Below are 10,877 nucleotides of genomic sequence, written 5' to 3'. Positions count from 1 at the left end.
GACCCCTTTGTATTTCAGGCTCTACCTTAGGGACCCCCTTATAAACGCTTATGAAATTTATACATAAATATTTGCTTAAAATAACATATATTTACATTTGTTTATTTAACAGTATTTAACAAAATAGGTTTATTGTCAATTAAAATATTTCGATTAAAAAACATATATAAAATCAAGTTACCCATAAAAAGTATTTGCTGTCTACGGATCCCCCGTCTTGTCCTTGCGGACCCCCTGTAGTCCGCGGACCACAGTTTGAAAACCCCTGATCTAAGTAATTTAACTGTCAATAGGGTGTTGTCGACACTTCATTTAACAACCAATTCCTTGGTACTAAGCCTCGCAATCATCTCCCACCACCACTTCTTATCTTGTCTGAAATATAGTAGCATATTGATAAATTCAAAACGTTTGTTCTTTACTGATCCAAAATGAAAACTAATTACTATCATGGTAATCACAGCTGCACCTCCCAAACCAGCCCTTCTGGTCACGTGACTAGTTACGTTATCTACACTTCGTACCTTGATGCACTTTCATTCCAACAAGATTTTTTCTTCAGTATACACACATACGTACATACATTACGTACATATACATGCATACATGCATTCATACACATACACATTACATACATTATATACATACATTACATACATGTTCCGCATATTTTACTTGTTTCAGTCATTTGACTGCAGCCATGCTGGAGCACCGCCTTAAGGGGTCTTAGTCGAATAAATCTACCCCAGGACTTGTTTTTGTAAGCCTAGAACTAATTCTATCGGTCTCTTTTGCCGAACCGTTAGATTTCAGGGACGTAAACACACCAACATCGGTTGTCAAGCGATGGTGGTGGGAGCGTACGAGTGGCTGTGTGGTAAGTAGCTTGCTTACCAACCACATGGTTCCGGGTTCAGTCCCACTGCGTAGCACCTTGGGCAAGTGTCTTCTACTATAGCCTCGGGCTGACCAAAGCTTTGTGAGTGGATTTGGTAGACGGAAACTGAAAGAAGCCCGTCGTATTTATGTATATACGTATATATGTATATACATATATATGTATGTATGTGTCTGTGTTTGCTCCCCCCACACACACACACACACCATCGCTTGACAACCGATGCAAAAGATACCGATAGAATAAGTACTAGGCTTACAAAGAATAAGTCCTGGGGTCGATTTGCTCGACTAAAGGCGGTGCTCCAGCATGGTCAGTCAAATGACTGAAACAAGTAAAAAGTATATACACGACGGGCTTCTTACAGTTTCCATCTACCACACACAATCCACTCACAAGATTTTTTGACTGACCCGAGGATTACAATAGGACTCTTACCCAAGACTGAACCTGGAGCCATGTGGTTGGGAAGCAAGCTTCTTACCGCTACAGCCACGCCTAGGAATTAATAAATCTAGGCAGATATAAAGTAGTCAGTGTCAAACGAATTTAGTTAACTATACCAAACAATCAGATACCAATGAACGCGATTAGAATAAACATCCGAAGAAATTCTTCATGTATGACAAGTAAATCTAAATATCGCTTAGAAGAAAAATCACGGAAATCAGAGCTGGAAGATAAGAATGTTGTTGTTGGCACTCCGTCGCTTACGACGTCGAGGGTTCTAGTTGATCCGATCAACGGAACAGCCTGCTCGTGAAATTGACGTGCAAATTGCTGAGCACTCCACAGACACGTGTACCCTTAACGTAGTTCTCGGGAATATTCAGCGTGATACATAGTGTGACAAGGCTGACCCTTTGAATTACAGGCGCAACAGAAACAGGAAGAGAGAGAGAAAGTTGTGGTGAAAGAGTACAGCAGGATTCGCCACCATCCCCTGCCGGAGCCTCGTGGAGCTTTTTAGGTGTTTTCGCTCAATAAACACTCACAACGCCCGGTCTGGAAAACGAAACTGCGATCCTCCAACCGCTGGGCTATTGCGCCTCATAGGAAGATAAGAATAAGAACAGAGGAAACCACATCTTTAATAGGTGATTACGGTAATTTTCCAGAATAGGAAGGTAGGAAAGAAAAGTAAATAAAAATACAAGGGACATAACTTACGTCTTACTAGTATAATCAGTACTACTCTGATATGTATTTTTTCCTCCACTAAAACAGCATGTGACGGAAATTTTTCTTGTAATTTTTGTTTTAAACTAATCGTTATTCAAAAAAAATTACAAAAATTTCCGTCACATGCTGTTTTAAAGGAGAAAAAAAACATTTCATAGTAGCACGGCTGATACGAGTAAGACGTAAGTTATTTCCCTTGTATTTTTATTTACTTTAACGACGATCGTTTCTATTGCATCAGCAAAACAAACTAATGGACAATACATTTATCAAAATTTCATTACTTTACGAATATCAGGCTTTAAGTCGCCAGTTATTTCTGTTTAGTTCACTCAGATCCATATCACACTCACTGTTGACATTTTTTTGTTTCCTTTCTCCTACCGGAAGTCGCATTTTGTTTTGCTGCTGACCAACTTCCTAGCTAGCTCGCAGCGAAGTTTATGTCTGCAGTTCGTCTGTCACAAATCCTGCCCTACAAAGGTAATATTAATAGACAGTAATCGCCCGCCATATCGCGGTTTCACCTATCGCAGTTTATTATTTAAGCTAGTTGTTCCCAAACTTTTTCGGGCTGCCACCCCCTAGATACCAGGGCCACATTGCTAGCGACCCTACCCCCAACTAACCATCACAAGCATAAACCTCTTTCTGATGCAAATTCAAAGCAACTATTTCACAAAACTTAACCTGATGAACCCATTATTTTGTTATTTTTACATGAATCGCTACCCTATTATCGCCCCACTTTTCTTCAACGATCCCTTGGAACTTTCCACTCCCCCACCCCGTGGGGGCGCATTACCGCCCACTTAGGGAATCACTGAAGGGAATCACTGATTTTAAGCTTGCGCCGATTCCTCCGTAGTGTTTTGCATTTATAATAAAATATATACAAATTCGCAGGAGTGGCTGTGTGGTAAGTAGCTTGCTTACCAGCAACATGGTTCCGGGTTCAGTCCCACTGCGTGGCACCTTGCCCAAGTGTCTTCTATTCTAGGCTCGGGCTGACCAAAGCCTTGTGAGTAGATTTGGTAGACGAAAACAAAGAATCCCATCATATATGTGTGTCTGTGTCCCAACATCGCTTGACAACCGATGCTTGTGTGTTTACGACCCCGTAACGTAGTGGTTCGGCAAAAGTGACCGATAGAATGAGTACTAGGCTTACAAAGAATAAGTCCAGGGGTCGATTTGTTCGAGTAAAGGCGGTGCTCCAACATGGCCGCAGTCAAATGACTGAAACAAGTAAAAGAGTAGTCGTGTTTCTACTTCACGGATTTTCACCTATCGCGGGATTTTTTTTTTTTTTGACATAACACCTGCGATAATCGAAGGATACTGTATTCGAAAATATATGTTAACATAACATTATCAAGACAATCCAAAATGTGTTAAGTTCAAAGTAAACTAAGAAAATATCTCTAATAGATATTGTTGTTGTTGTTGTTGGCACTCCGTTACGACGTCGAAGGTCCCAGTTGATCCGATCAACGGAAAAGCCTGCTCGTGAAATTAAAGTGCAAGTGGTTGAGCACTCCACAGACACGTGTACCCTTAACGTAGTTCTCGGGGATATTCAGCGTGACACAGTATGACAAGGCTGGCCCTTTGAAATACAGGTACAACAGAAACAGGAAGTAAGAGAAAGTTGTGGTGAAAGAGTACAGCAGGGTTCGCCACTATCCCCTGCCGGAGCCTCGTGAAGCTTTAGGTGTTTTCGCTCAATAAACACTCACAACGCCCGGTCTGGGAATCGAAACCGCGATCCTATGACCGCGAGTCCGCTGCCCTAACCACTGGGCCATTGCGCCTCCACAATCTTCCAGAATAGGCAGGTAAGAAACAAGTAAATAAAAATACAAGGGAAATAACTTACGTCTTACTAGTATCATCTGTATTACTCTGAAATGTGTTTCCCCCCACACACACACACACACACACTAAAACAGCATGCAACGGAATTTTTTCTTGTAATTTTTGTTTTAAACTAATCGTTATTCAAAAAAAATTACAAGAAAAATTTCCGTCGCATGCTGTTTTAGGGGGGGAAAAAAATTTCATAGTAGCACGGCTGATACGAGTAAGACGTAAGTTATTTCCCTTGTGTGTCTGTGTGTCCCAACATCGCTTGACAACCGATGCTGGTGTGTCTACGACCCCGTAACGTAGCGGTTCGGCAAAAAAGAAACCGATAGAATAAGTACTAGGCATCCAAAGAATAAGTCCTGGGGTCGGTTTTCTCGACTAAAGGCGTTGCTCCATCATGGCCGCAGTCAAATGACTGAAACAAGTAAATGAGTAAAAGAATAGTCCTGTTTCTACTTCGCGGATTTTCACCTATCGCGGGTTTGGTTTTTTGTTGTTTTTATTTTTAACGTAACACCTGCGATAATCGAAGGATACTGTATTCTAACATAACATTATCAAGACAATCCAAAATGTGTTAAGTTCAAAGTAAACTAAGAAAATATCTCAAGATAAACGCACCCAGAAAGAACATTATAAAGAAATATAGTATTCTAAAAAAAAAAGCCAGTTTAGTATCTAAATTTTGATAACATCAATAGATTATGTGTGTATGTGTGTTTGTGTGTGTGTGTGCTTAATTCTTAATTTGTGGTAATGTGTTTAAATGTGCACGCATGCATATATGTTTGCGCGTGCGTGTGTGTGTACGCTGTGTGTATGTGTTTATGAATGCATGTACACTTGTGTATGTGTGTGTTTATGAATATATGTACATGTACACTTGGGTATGTGTGTGTTTATGAATATATGTACATGTGCACTTGGGTATGTGTGTGTTTATGAATATATGTACATGTACACTTGGGTATGTGTGTGTTTATTAATATATGTACATGTACACTTGGGTATGTGTGTGTTTATTAATATATGTACATGTACACTTGGGTATGTGTGTGTTTATTAATATATGTACATGTACACATGTGTATGTGTGTGTTTTCTGAATATATGTACATGTACGCCTGTGTATGTGTGTTTTCTGAATGTATGTACGCCTGTGTATGTGTGTTTCTGAATGTATGTACACTTGTGTATGTGTAAAACTTAACCGTCACTAGCAATTGAATTTTAACAAGTTTGTCTTACTAGTTTTAGGTGCCTACATTGTCGCGAACGAGCATAGACACCCTGTTCCTATGTCACCCATCAGTGGACTCTTTCTTTGGCTGAAATTTGGCGAAAGTAATGTCTTCGATAATAGCAAAGGTTACGATGTATAAAATGCGAATTTCCTATCGAAACTGCCTCCTTTCAGATTGCACTATTATCGCATATATTGACGGAACAGTTTCCATTCCTCGCTAGCGACACCGTGTGCTCCAGGATTCGGTTTTATACCTTATATATCGATGATATAGCCACGTCCAACATGTCCGCTCTTAGACTAGATTACCCGTCATTCCTTTGTAATGTTTTCCAACCTGTAACAGCCTGAACACCGTACGCCAAACTAATAGCGCAGTCATAGGGAGGGAGCGGTCTGCTCCGGGCGACGCTTTTACAGGGAGGGAATCTTTTGGGTCTGCTGTATGATCTTGAATTGGCTTGAGGAGCCCGGCAGATTCAAGGGTTACACCGAGCGGCACACACAAATCCATAGACTGAACCTTGAAAGTAACCTCCATTGTTGACACGCCATTTCTTTTCCTTCTTGAGGAGGGTAACACAAAATTTACCATTCTACGGTCAATAGTACAAATGAATAAGTGATATTTCCAAGGCTGGTTAATTAAGCTGAATACTTGGTATTTAGCATCTGCTAACGATGTATATTACAACACAAAACACCCATTGAGGTTCTAAAATTTTTATTGCTTAAATTCTGATGTATACAGGTAGACATGTGACTGAATATTTTAAAACTTGAGTATGCATGTACATGTATAGTTTTACAAGAAAGTAAAGTTCTCGGTGGAGAATAAAGACAAAAGAATTTTTTTTTTTTTTTTTAATACAAATAATTAAACCCTACCGAGAAGTGTATTTTGTGATGTAATCGTCTGATCATATCTGTCCATATCCAAAGCATTCGATACAGGTTCATCCACCTGAGCATTGCAATCTGTTTCTGTTCCTTTCGAAGAACTGCTTTCTGAAACATGCGACAATAACATTTTGTCATTATTTGCCTGTTCTGAAATTTCTTGAGAGGTCACCGCTTGAACTTCCGACGAAGTTGAGTGCTTGGGAACTGTCCTACGTTTCGGCTTTCTCTGCTTTAACTTCCGATTCGAAGTACTTTGAACTCTTGTACAATTATGTCCCCTGGAGTCTCTCATACCCTTGGCTCTTTTCTTCGTTCTGAAAAGAGCCCTGTAAGAATTTCCCGATTGACTTCTACTCAGACACTTTGGATGCCGGTTACTATTGCTTAATACCCGATTGCTCCACGTATTATGCTTTGAAGAGTATTTCAGTTTGGGGTATCTCTGACTCCTTTTCTTTGCTTTTCTCTCTTCTTTGCATACTCTGTATGGACATCTACGAGAAGAGCCTTTTAAACTGGTCATCTTTCTATCTGAGGTTTTAAGCCACTATGTAGAAAAATAGGTCTCGAAGAGGTTAATGGAACACGGCAAATGTAAGCGCTGGAAGAAATTATGCCGCTTTTATAGACTTTTAATGCAAGTGTGACGTCATAAAGGAGACTATAGACTATTCTATTCTCGGAAATAACAAACCCAGCTCTGAACGATACTTGCATTGTTCATATCTATTTTACATTTGTATCACAGGTGGGAGACTTCATCTTCCACCCGGTTTAACACCATCACCAGGCTCCATGGATTCACTTATCAGAGTCCACTCCGGTTTGAAGATAGCTTCCTCCCTCCTGCTCACAAATCTCAATGGCCCTGCAAAGGCTCATGGGAATTTCTTTCCCTCCTGACTGAAAGATTAAGAAAGAAACCCATCAAGTTCCCTATAAATACCTTTTTTTTTTTTACTTCCAAATATTGTTTTAGCTTTCAATGCAAATCTTAAATGCTTCTTTCTTGTGTGAATACGTTTATATAAATAAATACTCGAAGTAAATATTCGACAATAAAACCAATGAGAGATTGTCACATGTCGAAGTAAATGTTCCACGGTCGGTGTTTCCCTCAACTGCATAATCACATACAAAATTTCCTCACTGACTACACTCTATTATCATATAGTTACATACTCTTCAAATGGAAGTCATTTAATCCGCTTACCTATGAACTACTATATTTCATTCAATTTGCCATAAAGGCAGTACACAGAGGAGTAGCTGAGGGCTGGACAAAGACATTAATGACATGAGATGAATGATGAACGTGATGATATTAATGGGAGAAGACAGAAGCCGCCCGCCGAACTTTGCATCTCTAAAACAGTGTTCTTTTATAAATTTATACATAAATTAACAAATATGAGGCTATTAACCTCTTACTTTACAATTTCAATTTATCATGTCTTTCAAATGAGGCACTTGCCTCTTACACTTTTCTTTTCATGGGCCACACGCCCTTTCAATATGAGGCACTCGTCCTCTTACATTTTACCGCCCGAATAGACTCCGTGCTTCACTTAAGCACCTCGCTGGTTCTTCATCGGGCCACTTCAGTAAGTAGCGGAATTGCGTCTTTGGTGAATGAATTCATTACCTAGGAACTTCTAATGAACCTGATCATTAAGCGAGCCCTGGCTTGGGCTAATATCCCTTTAGTTCTGAAGCCGGCGGGATTATCCAGAAATGATGGTCTTACACTTTTCCCTGGGTAAGAGGTAGGTGCTTCATCTAGGACTCTTTTGACCCTTCTCACATTCTGAATGCTGCGGTAAATGGTGGCAGCGGGGTCACTGCTTCTGTAGCCAAACAGAATAAAATCCTTACGTATCGAGACTTGTCGGTGAACCATTTCTTCAAGCCTGCAACGTTTGAGATGTTTGGTGGGGCTGGGCCGCTAACAACAAAGTTCTTGCCATCGTCAGTGGATCGCTTTACCGAGGTGTCAGGTGATGCCCGTGAGGGTACTTGACTGTTCCAAAGCCTTAGTCTCGCCATCGCCTGTGGTAACGATGCGAGCATGTTGGCTTACTCCAATAGGTTCTGTTGAACCTTGTGATGTGCGGTCAATCGAAGTTAATATTTTTCCTATTTTTCTTTCTTTCTTTCTTTCTTTCTTTCTTTCTTTCTCTCTTTCTTTCTCTCTTTCTTCCTTTCTTTCTTTCTTTCTTTCTCTGCGTGTATGTGTGTGTGCGCGTGCGCGTGTTAATAACACTTAGAATGAGGTACTTTTTCCACTCACCAAAGTGAATGGAGCTTTGACCAGGAGGAACTGATGTCATCGGACGATATCCAACGTTCATCGGGTGTTTCAACCTTAAATCGAAACACTCTCCCGTTGGTGGGTCAGCAGAAGTGGCTTGACCATTGCTCCTCATCTCCTGGCTTCAAGCTTAACTCCCCTCTCTTGCTCCAAAACCAACAAGAGGCTCTTTCATGTATGTATGTGATTGTTCACTTTCATTTCAAGATTTCTTGCCACTAGAGAAAGAACCAGTTTCTGACCTAGATCCAAGGCCCCTTCATTGAAATTTAAACATCAACAACAGGGTATGTATGTATGTATGTATGTATGTATGTATGTATGTATGTATGTATGTAAGGTGTACAGATTTGTATGTTTTACTTTATGTATGTATTCTCATGCATATAGTTGCATATCTACGCAAGCTTATATATACTTAGAATATAAACTTTTGGAAAGTTTTCCAGATTTTTACAGTCCCAGTAATGGACTGGATCTGTAGTCTTCGAATTAGCTTTCTCCTTTCTGGTTTTGAGAAGCATAATTTCTCGAGATTGGTATTTAGGCGGTGTGTTACATATGTATGTATGTATGCATGTATGTATAGAAGTATGTATGTATGTATGTATGTGTTTGTGTGTATGTATGTGTGTATCAACCAAAAATGTGTAGTATTAAAACGGGCCAGTTCAAAGTTCACTCATTTAACTTCATTTTTTTCTTCTCTTTTTGGACTAGTTCAATAGAAAACAAGAGCACTCAGAGAGTGCAAACCTCTGACAAAGCAACACCAACGTCCTCTCAACGATTAGCTGGAGATGATTTTTAAAATGAGAATATCTGAAATAAACTCGACTGCTCTCACAAACGAGAATACTAAAAATGAACCCGACCGCTCTCAAAAATTAAGTAAAAAAAAAAAACGATCGATCCCAAGATCTAATCAGTTCGTGCCAGTCATGAGGCCAAACATCCCTGAAAGTTTCATTCAAATCCATTCAGCGGTTCTTGGAGATATCTTATCCACGGACAAATAAACAAACAAATACGACTGAAAACAATACCTCCGCCTTCGCTAAGGTGAAGGTAATAATCGGTTTATGACGATTTGAATATTTTCAAGATGTTTTGTTCGTTAACCAATTGTCTATTTGGAATGCAACAGAAAATTCCAGTTTGCATTAAACTTTTCTTGTAATGAATTTGCTATTTGTTTCAAAGCTGTCATGGGTTCGAACTGAACAGCAATTCTTTTCTTGGTTCAATCATTGGACTGTAGCCATACTGGAGCATCACCTTGAACGGTTTAACGGTGGCTGGCAATTTTTCTATCGAAACCTTTTACCGAACAGCTAAGTTACGGAGTCGTAAACAAACCAACGCCATGAGGAGTCAAAGAATTGCGAACGCGCTCATATAAATATGCATATATGCACACACACGACAAGATTTCACGCAGTTTCCATCTACCAGATTCACTCACAAGACATTGGACGGCCTGGTCCAAACCACGTAGACGTGAAGCGACCTTCTTAACCATCCAGCCAAACCTGCACCTAAAAACCCTGAAGTAATTTGAGCATTCAGCCTTTTGATAAAGAGTCAGAAGCACTACTGTTGCTTCACATTGCTCAGTCCGAAATTCACCAACGCACCAGTTTGGAATACATTCAGCAGAAGATACCTTTATGTAACGTTAAACCTATTCCATATTTTTTTAATATAATACCTTTCCTAACAAAATAAATATTATTACAAGATAGTTCTAGCTTCAATGTTGAGGTATTTTGAAACATCTCAGTATATATATATTGATTTATTTAGAGAGAAATACAAGTCCCAAAGCATTTAAAAGATTTTGGTGCCATCCATATATATGTAGTTCAAAATATAAACAATGATAAACCATAAAATAAATTTTCATTCTTCAAAATGAAATAAAACTAACAGTAAGATGGAAAATAATGTTAATTTTTCTATACTTCCAACTTATCAATGTTTGAAAAGTTTTCTACAACTTCTTTTTTTTTTTCAATTGCAAAGTTTTTTGATTAGATCCTCAAAATGAATCTTACTTAACACGTCTGCTTAGTAGAGATAAAGCATCCTGAATATTATTTTAGCAAGTTTAAAGTGATTTCGTTTGTGCTGTAAACCATTTACCATTTCTGTGGTACTCACCTTCTTCTTTTGATACCCAAAGCATGTGCTTATTTACTTAATGCAGCGCTGCAGAAATATTTGCAAACCTAAAGTCAGGGAGCTGGAAGAATCGTTACTGCGCCGGACTAAATGCGTTGTGGTGTTTCTTCCGACTTTACCTTCTGATATCAAATTCCGCCAGATTGACTTCGCTTTTCATCCTTTCGGGGTCGATAAAATAAGCACCAGTTGAGGACTGCTCTCCCTAAATTGCTGGCCTTGTGCTAAACTTTGAAACCAATATTTGTTAACCGAGCAATATAGAGAGTAATATATTTTATTTG

General features: G+C 39.3%; 1 long non-coding RNA gene across 1 annotated transcript; it reads left to right on the top strand.

The window, feature by feature from the left end:
* Positions 1-6,772: 6,772 nt before the first annotated feature.
* On the top strand, positions 6,773-10,153 carry LOC128251589 (uncharacterized). Its single transcript, XR_008267188.1, has 2 exons — positions 6,773-7,864; positions 9,130-10,153. It is a non-coding gene; the product is annotated as an uncharacterized LOC128251589 (long non-coding RNA).
* The last annotated feature ends 724 nt before the right edge of the window (positions 10,154-10,877 follow it).

Source organism: Octopus bimaculoides, chromosome 1 (assembly GCF_001194135.2).
Source record: "Octopus bimaculoides isolate UCB-OBI-ISO-001 chromosome 1, ASM119413v2, whole genome shotgun sequence".
Lineage (NCBI taxonomy): Eukaryota > Metazoa > Mollusca > Cephalopoda > Octopoda > Octopodidae > Octopus > Octopus bimaculoides.
The sequence above is the reverse complement of the archived record's forward strand: the minus strand, read 5'-3'. Positions and strand labels throughout refer to the sequence as shown.